Source organism: Asparagus officinalis, chromosome 9 (genome assembly GCF_001876935.1).
Source record: "Asparagus officinalis chromosome 9, Aspof.V1, whole genome shotgun sequence".
Classification (NCBI taxonomy): Eukaryota; Viridiplantae; Streptophyta; class Magnoliopsida; order Asparagales; family Asparagaceae; genus Asparagus; species Asparagus officinalis.
The window spans coordinates 3942013-3953032 of record NC_033802.1 but is presented as its reverse complement, the minus strand read 5'-3'; the positions used below and the strand labels follow the sequence as shown (position 1 = coordinate 3953032).

The 11020-nt window shown below is 37.3% G+C and overlaps 1 long non-coding RNA gene across 1 annotated transcript; it reads right to left on the bottom strand.

Annotated features, from left to right (window-relative positions):
- On the bottom strand, positions 733 to 9932 carry LOC109824237. The gene is made up of 4 exons (XR_002242576.1): positions 9784 to 9932; positions 2694 to 2947; positions 2519 to 2611; positions 733 to 803 (listed from the first exon to the last, which is right to left on the bottom strand). It is a non-coding gene; the product is annotated as an uncharacterized LOC109824237 (long non-coding RNA).

The window sequence follows — 11020 nt, the reverse complement described above, 5'->3', positions numbered from 1 at the left end:
TACTTCGAGAATCTTGCTACAAAAGAAGAGAAATCAAACATTATGATGTGTTTGAGGATTGATTTGCAAATATATGCAACATGGAGGGTTTTTGTGCACAAATCTACAAAGGAAAAATAAAAGGAAAAAAAAGATGTTAGTACCTAAAATCAATCCAGGGCGCATAGACTTTAAAGTCCAACCCGCGAACTAACTATGCTAACAAATATTTGCAAACTAACATCGAATATCATATTTGTAAACGAATCAAAAATGAATATCATTTCTTTTCAAAAAAAAAAAAGAATATCATTCTGTTGTTCGATCCAAATTTGAGACTGAAATCGAAAGGAAAACTCCTCAGAGACTTCAAAATAGAGGACCCCTGAAGGGACAGATGAGGTGACAACTATTGAGGGCTTGATGTACTGTTTATAAACAGTATATTAAGCCTATAGGAACAGACACCTCAGGTCCATGTATCAACACCCAAATAGAAAATACTAAATCTGACCGGATTCGAACTAGAATAAAGCAGATATTGGATTGGACTCGTGACAGCACGGGACTAGCATATATATATATATATATATATATATATATACAATTATGACAGCACGGGACTAGCATATATATATATATATATATATATATATATGCAATTAACCGTTCTCCAAACAAAGCAAATTTCATAAATATCACACCCCCGCCCCCCCGGCGGGGGGATGGGTCTTCGCTCAGTCTGCACAAATTGATGCGTCCGTGCAATAATGCTGGGGCCTCAGAGAAATCCGACAAAAGTGTACCTGAGAGACGTACGCAGCCTGCAAAAGCAAAAGCGAAAGCATGTACGGATTGTTCGACATTAGCCTCCCATATCTTCAATATTAGCCCCCCCAAATCTTTCTCGAGGTCCCCTATATCTTCAATATTTTGTATGAGCCCTTCAAATTTGAAATTAATATCAGGCCCCGAAATCCTATTAGTATCTATCTTCAATATTTTGTATGAGCCCTTCAAATTTGAAATTAATATCAGGCCCCGAAATCCTATTAGTATCTTAAAATAAACCCTATTTGAAATTAATATCAGGCCCCGAAATCCTATTAGTATCTTAAAATAAACCCTATTAGTTAAAATCTAGAAAAATGGGGGAGATATTTTGTTTAACATAATTTTTTTGGTTATTTGCTAGATGTACCCCTCTCACACAAATTCAAACTTGTTAATCATTTTAACTTGTATCTGTTAAGTTCTCTAAATCCGTTTAATAAAACTCTAACCCAAAGTTATTTTCCACTTCAGCTTCTCCAATGTCTTCTCTAACTTCTTCTCTAAAGCGAATCTATCCGATGCAAATTTGAGATTAGAGCTAAAGAGAACCGTTGGGAAAGATGTTTGAGAAAATGAGTTTGGGATAGATTTTTATTGAACGAATTGCGGGAGCTTAACGTGTATGATTTAAAGTGATTAATGAGTTTGTGTTTATATATGAGAGGAGTACAACTGGCAAACTACTGAAAAAGGTTAAAAGTAAACAAGATATTGTCCCATTTCAACTAATTTTTAACTTGGAGGTGGGCTCATTTCGACATACTAAGAGCATTTGGGGGACTTGAGATCAATTTTAAAGACTTGGGGGCTAATACAAAATATTGAATTTTTAGAGGTGCTTGAGGGTCTAAGGTTGTGTTTGGTGATCTCTCAAAATATTGAATTTGGCCCAGTTTTAAAAGATTTTTTGTTTGGCAAACAATTTGGCCATATTTTCATATAGGCCAAATAGTGGCATTAAACTGGTTTTCATTTGGACCAAGGTGTACTGGTCCAAATGAAAACCAGTTTAGCACAAAACTGGGTCAGGACCATACCCAGTTTTGTGTAATTTGCCAAACTGACCCTAAGAATGTGTCCATCAATTTCAAAAAAGAGCTGAGTTTGAACTAGTTTTTGCTTAACTAGGATAGAATTGAACAATATAGAAAGTGGTTCAAAAGTGAAGTAGTTTATAGGCTAAATTTGGACAAAAGAAAACTAGTTCAATTGTTGCCTAATTATTGCCAAAATAAAGACTAGCTTTTGGATAAAAGACTGTGCTCATTAAAACTAGTTTTCACTCCAACTTTAACTATTCTCGCTTCTATTTTGATTCGACCGTATTAGAATGAACTTATTATTATTATTATTATTATGTTTTCACTCATACAAAAGGTTTAAACAGTCATTTAGATAGTGAACGTAAGTGAGATTATGTAACACACTCACATACAAACATACGCATTCCACTTAATTAACCCTCCAAACTCGTCTCGCTTAACCCTTCAAGGTAACATCGTAAACTTTGACGGGTCACTTGCCAAATGCAGGGCCGGCCCCGAGGTTTGGGTTGCCCTAGCCCCCGCCCCGGCCCTAGGTTGCCCCACAACGACCTTCCCTCCATGACAACCTCCCCTCCTTTGACTCCTCCCCTGGGTTGCCCCACGACGACCTCCCCTCCACGACGAGGGTCAATTCTGAGTAAAGAAAAAAAGTCACTCACCAGCATAAGCTCTCACTGTCTCAACCCTGGTCACCTCCTTCGCAAGCGCCGGCAGCTCATCCCCCAATATCTGCTCGCTTCTCTCAAATCCATCTAGATCACCAAAATCCCCCCCAAACACTCAATCCCAAAAAAGAAAATAGAGTTAATTTCCCAACCAAAAACCTAAATTTACCTGAACTGTGCTTCGAAAGTCGAAACCGTCAATCTAAGATCTTGCAGTCCTGATTTCACCCCTCCGAGAGCGGAAGAGACCTGATCCGAGTGGGCGGAGTAAGGCAACGGAATCGGACAGCCGGCGGCCGAGATCCGAGAGAGACGCCTCAAGATTCGTGCAGCTGGTTCTGAGATCGGATTCGAGGTGGGCGGATCTCAACATATCGTCGTTGAACTCCTCAATCAGCACTTCACACCTCAAGTCATCCCCACCTGGCAAGTTGGTCTGTTAGCTCTCCATCAAAGATGAGGGGGGCAGAGGCTTCAAAGACCTAGGCTTCCATCTTGGAATTTTGGCAATTGTGGGCTGTTTGGAGTTTGTGGGTTGTTGCGCAGGCTTTATTAGGAGTAAAGTATGCTTCATGGGCAGATTTTTAGGGGCGGAGCGACAGTGGGAATGCTCTATTGGAAAAAATCGCACTGAAAACAAACTAACTAGGAACCCCAAAAGCATATTTTTCTTCCTCTCATCTTCTCAAGCATCCCGTTCAAGAGTAAAGATTCCCTCACAAACTGATAATAAAGATTCCCCACAAACTCAACAGAGAAATGTGCATTAACATAAAACACGTGCTAGGCATTACATCAAACACATGATGAGCTAGCTAGTCATTCCTACTTCTAACTTAACATTCTCACAGTTCATCAAAATCACCATGATAACAAAGAGAGTAAAACCATAAAAATCCGAAAATAATAAAAAAAAATAAAAAGCTCAGAAATTTTAGAAATTGAGCAGTCAAACTAGAGAGCATACCGATTCAGGAGTTTAATATAACTCCTTCTCTTGTTAGAAAACAATCTATCATTACGTTCTTGCCAAATGCACCAAATGAGACGGCAGATGATAACATCTCTTTTCATTCTATTATTCCCAACAGAATTAGAATTCCAGTTCAGCCACAGATTCTTAAGAGAACCCAATCCGAAGTCCTCTTCAATATGAAGATTGCATCGAATAGAATTCCATATTGATTGAACAAACTCACAGTAAAGAAATACGTGAGTATGATTTTCCTCCACCTTAGTACATAAACAACAGATTTCTTCCAAGTGAATTCCTTTCTTTTTCAAGGTATCTTTTGTATTCAAACTTTGTCTAAAAGCAAGCCAAACTAAAAATTTGACTTTCAAAGGAATAGGGAGCTCCCATAATCTTGCACAATCATACCTTAAACCCCCATCAATAGGAAATTGATAGAAGGATTTAACTGAAAAAGATTTTTTGCTCTCCCATATCCATTCTCTCTTATCTTCCCCATATGAAAAACTAATTGAATTAATGATATTCAACAATTTAAAGAACTGAGAAACAAGATCACCAGTCAGCTGCCTCTTAAATTGAAGAACCCATCTCCATATATTGTCTTCTTTGATTCTCAAACTACAAACAATAGCATAAGGGGAAGTAGAAAGGTTAAAAACAAAGATGGAAAAAAGGGAAGCAAGAGTAGATGAACCTAACCATTTATCAAGCCAAAAAAGAGTGAATTTTCCATTTCACACTTCCACTTGAGTACTGCAAAGAAAGCTGTCAACATTACACCAGAAGCCTTTCCAAAACCATGAAAAGTGAACTTTACCCGAATGAAGATATTCATTCCATGGTTTTCTTTCAAAATATTTATGATAACTAATTTGCTTCCATAGCTCATTATTACCATTAAACCATTTCCAAAGCCATTTACTTAATAAAGCTGTATTCATCACTTTCAAATTTTTTATTCCCAAACCACCACATTGTTTTGGTCTACAAATCTCCTCCCATTTCACGAAATTAGTACATCATTTATGCTCCAAAGAGCCAATCCATAGAAATCTTCTCCTCATAATATCAATTTTATAAATGACCCAAACTGGGAATAAGAAAAAATATAACCAGAATATTGGCATAGAAGAAAGAACTGAGTTAATCAAAACCAATCTCCCTCCTCTTGATAAAGATCTACCTTTCCATATAGCTAATCTTTTCTCAATTTTCTCAATCAAAGGAAACAAGTCATCTCTTTTCAATTTTCCTGGCCTTAAAGGAATTCCAAGATAGGTAATAGGAAAATTACCACATTTACAGTTCATCATACACGCCAATTTTTGTTGTAAAGCCTCATTATCTTCTAGAGTAATGAGAACACTTTTGTTAAAACATATTTTTAAACCTGAAGCTAATTCAAAGCAATATAGAATCAGCTTCAACACAGTCAAGTGCTCTTTTTACTTTTGCAAAAGATCAAAGTATCATCAGCTTACTATAAGCAAAACACTTTCTGTCTCATACTTTCAGGACCTAAACCTTCAATTAGCTGAGCATCAACAGCTAACTTCAACATCTTAGTAAAAGAATCAGCTGCCAAAACAAATAAGAGAGGTGACAAAGGGTTTCCTTGACGAACTCCCCTTTTAGACATAATCCAATTTCCAGGTTTACCATTTATGTTGATGGCAGAGAAACCATCTTTCAAACATAAAGTCACCTAATTAATCCATTTATCACCAAAATTTTTGGCTTTCAAAACTTCTAAAATAAAATTCCAGTCTAACAAATCATAGGCTTTTTCAAAGTCTAATTTTAATAAAATCCCTCCTTTTTTGTTATTTTGGAAACAATCATTGATAATTTCTTGAGCTGCCACAACACCATCAAGCAAAAATATGTCTTTAATAAAACCAGATTGCAAAGGATCAATAAGCATCTCCAATTTATAATTCAGTCTGTTAGTCAGAACTTTAATAATCACTTTATAAATCACATTTAACAAACTGATGGGCCTGTAATCTTTAATAGAATTAGCATCATTCTTTTTGGGAATAAGAACAATATGAGTATAGTTAAGTCTGTTAATTTCTAAGATGCCCTCATGAAATTCTACAAATAACCTCATAACATCTTCTTTGACAGTATCCCAAAAAACTTGATAAAAAAGAGTAGGGAAACCATCTGGACCAGGAGATTTATCCCCATTCATATCAAAAATAGCTTTATGAATTTCTTCCATAGAAAAAGGTTGTTCAATATCATCTGGACCCCAATCAACCAAAGGGAATAATTTCTCCCAATTTAGATGGCATCTGTGAATAACAGTTTGCCCAAAAACTTGATTATAATGATTGGAAAAGGCCTGGGCTATACCATCCTCAGAACTAATAACCACATCATTAATTGTAATAGATGAAATCAGATTACATCTCTTCCTACCATTAGCAATCTTATGAAAGTATGCTGTATTATGATCCCCCTCTTTAAGCCAATGAGCTTTTGCTCTTTGTTTCCACATTTGTTCTTCTTGAAGCAAAATTTCGTTCAACTGGAGCATAATGTCATTTTTGCTAATAATCTCATCATCTGTCAAATCTCTAGACTCTTCTAAAACTTCCCATTCAAGAAGCTTATCAAATAAATCTTTTTTTTTTGCTTAACACTATGAAAATTAGAATGAGTCCAGTGTTCTATGCATTTCCTTAAAAATTTTAACTTGCCAACAAAATTTTTTGCAGCAGAAACACTTGAAGGAGCACATTTCCACCATAATGGTATTCCTTTTTTAAACTCCTCAGACTGTAGCCAAATTTTTTCAAATCTGAACAACTTAACATTTTGTTGATTATCTCCACAGTCAAAACTTATAGGGGCATGATCTGATAATTGGCTACAAAGCCCTTGTTGTCTTGAAAAAGGAAAAACATCATCCTATTCAGAGTTAAAAAAAACTCTATCCAATCTTGCCATAGAAGGAGATCTTCTTTTATTAGACCAAGTATACTTCCTCCCATGAAGGGGGCTATCAATTAATTCCAAGTCAGAAATCATTTCATTAAAAATTTCCATTTCTCTTCTATGAATACTCTTCCCTTTTCTTTCATCTGGATTGATAGTGAGATTAAAATCCCCCACTACAACCCAAGGACCTGAAATATTATCTTTTTATATTTTTGAGTTCTTGCCAAAACATAGCCCTTTCATCATTACAATGAGGTTCATAAACTGAAGAAACAGTCCATATAAAGCCATTTTTATTGTTCTGCAAAACAACTGACAAAACATAGCTCCCAGATATATCCTGTATTTTCTTCCACTTATTACAATTCCATCCAATCATGATACCACCAGAGGCACCAATAGAGGGTAAACAAACCCAATCAAAAAAGGTACCCCCCAAACTATTAAGGATACTATCATTAATACACTCCAACTTAGTTTCCTGTAAACATATAATCTCAAACTTATTCAAAAGAAAAAAAATCTTTGACTCCAAATCTTTTAGAGCTTAAACCCAAACCTCTCACATTTCAAGTAATCAACATGATATATCAGAAAACACCTCCAAAATTGTGAAAACCAAGAGTCTACTCTAAAGTAGCTCTCTCCTTCTCCATTTGCCTCAATTTTTTTAGAGGATCAAAATCCTCTTGAGGTTCAAGAACAATAGCACATTGAGAAGCAAATTTTTGCAATTACTTATTAGTACAAGAATCAAATAAGATAGGTACATAGGAAGAACCCAGATTTGAAGATAAAGAAGAATCACCAGAACCAGAGATTCCTTGAGAAGATTTTTCAGCATTTCTAGCAATTCTTGCAGAAGCTCTGTCTACTGCATTCATGGGTTCCAAATCCACAAATCTGGAGCATCTCCTGACAAAAGCCACCTTTGCATTGAGAGAAGAGTCCTCAGGAGGCAGTGAATTCAGAGGTTGGACCAAGAGAAGGTCATCATTCCCCACTGTTTATTCCTCATCTTTCTCTGTTCCTTCTTCATAATTGTTGGGAGTTGGAAAAGAAAGCCACTTACTAGTGTCCTGAGCTTCACTTATCATTAAAGCTTTTTCTTGATATTCATCATGTATATCAGCTGTTTCTCCCTCTTCTAAGGCCACTGTATTCTCCTTATTTTCGGAGGAAATAGGAATATCAAACATCCCCTCAATAATTTTGCCTTCAATTTCATTCCCCTGATTACTCTTCTCTTCATGCTCAGTAACTACATTTTCCTCTGGAATTTGTCCAATATCAGTTTTTTATCTGAATTAATCATCCAAGGTTCTCACTCAGTATTTTGCTTTTGATAGAAACTCTTGGCATCCATCCAAAGCTTAGCAGCAGGAGTTCCCCAAGGTGTGTTTCTCAAATCCTGTCTAACTATCCAGGAATTATTAACTAAGTCTTTTTGAGAAGAAGATTCAGTTCCACTATTTTTTCTTCCTTTAAACCACTTATCATTATAAGAGCTTTGAAAATTCTCTTCCATCTGATCAATTTTTTGTTTTTTCCTTTCTCCTTCACTAAGCTCACCCATAACAGACATGATAGACGCATTTACATTGTATTGATTCTTCCCCACAAAAATTTTCAAGACTTTAGGAATATCTACATATTCCAAGCATCTAATCAAAAGAATTGCATCAATAAATTCTGTACAAGCCTCTGTTAAAGAGTCAAGCTCTATTAAATCAGCAAAAGGTTTAACCATCAGTTCAAAAGATTCCCTATTCCATAAATGAGGGGGAACATGGTTCAGTTTAATCCAAACACATGAATTTCTTTTTTCAACAATATTTCCTTCCCAAGCACTCCATCTTCTGAATTTGATCTTACAGGATCTCAAAGATAAAACTCCCATTCTAATCAATTCTTCCATTTGTTTCCATGGCTGGATCTTCACTAAAACCTCACCATTAGTGTATAATCTAACATCCCAGTTCTTGTTCATAGGAAAAAAACTCTCGAGTCCAATTCTAACCTTTTCAGGGAAATATTGCCCCCCTCCACAAACGAAATGATAGCAAAATTTCTAAACTTTTGAAAACCAAAATTTACCTCACCCTCAAAGTTGAGGACAGCAGATGAAAAACGAGGGCGGTCTCCTGAAGTTTTTAATTCAGACTCCAAATCTCCAAAATCCCTAGGACATTGATCTTGAAATTTAACCATATTTTCCTGTAATTTTTCTTCATCAACAGCGGATAGAGGCCTTTTACCTTTATCTTGTGGACGATTCTCAGCCGATCTATCAAGATTCCTTGAAGAAGAAAAAGCCGAAGCCTCTCTCCTCCATTGCCAAGGATTAGAACTATCAGATCTTGCATTACGTCCACTAGAACGACCACCAGTTCCCCTACCACCAAGATTTCCTTGACCACCAAGATTTCCTTGACCTCTTCCTTCACTACCCATACCTCTACCACTGAAACCACGCCAATTCTCAGAAGATCAATGCCCAGTTCCAGATCTGCAATTTCTCGCTTCATGTCCAACTTTTTGACAGCGGAAACAAACAATTGGATCTCGACAATCTCGTGCCACATGTTTCAAGCCTCCACAGCGAAAGCACAAACGATTTCTTCTAATGATCTCTGCAGAAAGAAGACGAGGAGGAGCGAGAAATTTAGGAGAAAACGGCGCTTTAGGGTTTCTCTTCACAACTTTAACCCACTCCCCCTCTTCAGCCACCGCTGAGATTTCTCGAGATCTGTTCTCCTCAATCCCCTCCGTAAAAACCAAATTAGCCCTAGAATCTTCACAAACCCTAGAAATGGGCTGAGGAGAAATGGGCTTTGAAGCCTTTGTCTTAAAAAGATTATCAGAAATTAAAGATGGAACAGTTTCTCCCCAAATTTTTTTGGCCACAAAATTTGTAGTCTCAATCGGCCCAATTAAATCTCCCAAAAACTCCATTTTCTCTTCTATATTTTTCTTTCTTTTTCCTTTTTTTTTCACTGATCAAAGCAAGAAAAAATCGCCCTCCATCTCACTCGCAGGAATCCAAGATCATGCATGTTCACTCAGTGTCAATGGAATTATAAGCCCAGGATGATTAATTCAGTCATATGTATGTATCTTTACTCTGATATCTATTTTAAATCTATGTTAAAGATATATTTCTAATTCTATTTCTTTCTTGGGCACCAGGGATTAGTCATTCCTACTTCTAACTTAACATTCTCACAGTTCATCAAAATCACCATGATAACAAAGAGAGTAAAACCATAAAAAACCGAAAAAAATAAAAAGCTCAGAAATTTTAGAAATTGAGCAGTCAAACTAGAGAGCATACCGATTCAGGAGTTTTTGGGGTTCGGTTTGGTTTCAAGAGATCAGACCTCCCCTCCACAACGACCTCCCCTTCTTCGACTCCTCCCCCTATCTTAGGTTTGGTTGCCCCCCGGCCCTGGGTTGCCCCAGCCCCGGGGCTTGGTGGGCTTACCCCAGGGCCGGCCCTGGCCAAATGCTTGAAAATAAATAACGAAAATATCCCTCAATTTAGTGAAATTACATCCTTTTTCATTGATGGAGTTATATTTCAAAATGGTCATTTCGCTTATTTCACCGTTTACTTGTAAACACGTTGGTTGTATTATAAAAACCTTCAAAGTTCACAGAATTAGGGGGTGTTTGTTTCACCAAAATTTTTAGCATTTGGTATGGATTACAAGTTTTAGGATCAAAAAGTAAGTTTTTTTGTATTTTGGATTCCATATATAGTGTTTGTTGGGGGGTTATTGGTTGGTGTAATTTGTGGGATAATGGAGTAATTTTTGGAACATCAACTTTTGGTGTTATTCATTGGGATAATTGGAACTGGTGTATAGTTTGAGGTGCTATTCGTTTGTTGGTGTAATTGGGGAACAAAAACTCCATTACCCCTAAAATTACACCAGCTATATAAGCATGACTCAGCCCCCAAGCCCAAAATTACCCCATATCGCCTCCTGGGACAAAAGAGGGGAACAAATTCCCCACTTCCATTCTCGAGCTCGATCGAGAACAAATTCGTCGTCGTCATTCTCGAGGTCGTTCGCCGACTTCGCCGTCGAGAACCAAATTCGTCGTCGTCGTTCTCGAGGTCGTTCACCGACTTCGTCGTCGTCGTTCTCGAGCACGATCGCCCGCCGCCATCTCCTTCGCCTCCTCCTCCGCCGCCTCCTCCGCACCACCGCCTCAACCTCCCCCGCCGCCGCCTCCTCCGCACCACCGCCTCAACCTACCCAACCTAGGTACCCTACCTCAACCTATCTCAGTTCTACAAGTTGATCTGAAATCTCTGAAATATTGTTCTTTTTTTTTTGAGAAAAATGGGCTCAATATTCATGTAAACTTGACTGATGTCAGGCCAGGTGCCAAACTGATCCTTTGTAAACTTGACTGTATATGCTAGTGTGAATTTCACAAAACTGATTTAGGCCAAAACTGATTTCAGGCCCGGTGCCAAACTGATCCTTGTAAACTTGACTGTATATGCTAGTGTGAATTTCACAAAGACCAGGATTCATAGAAAATTGTCATAAACTGAT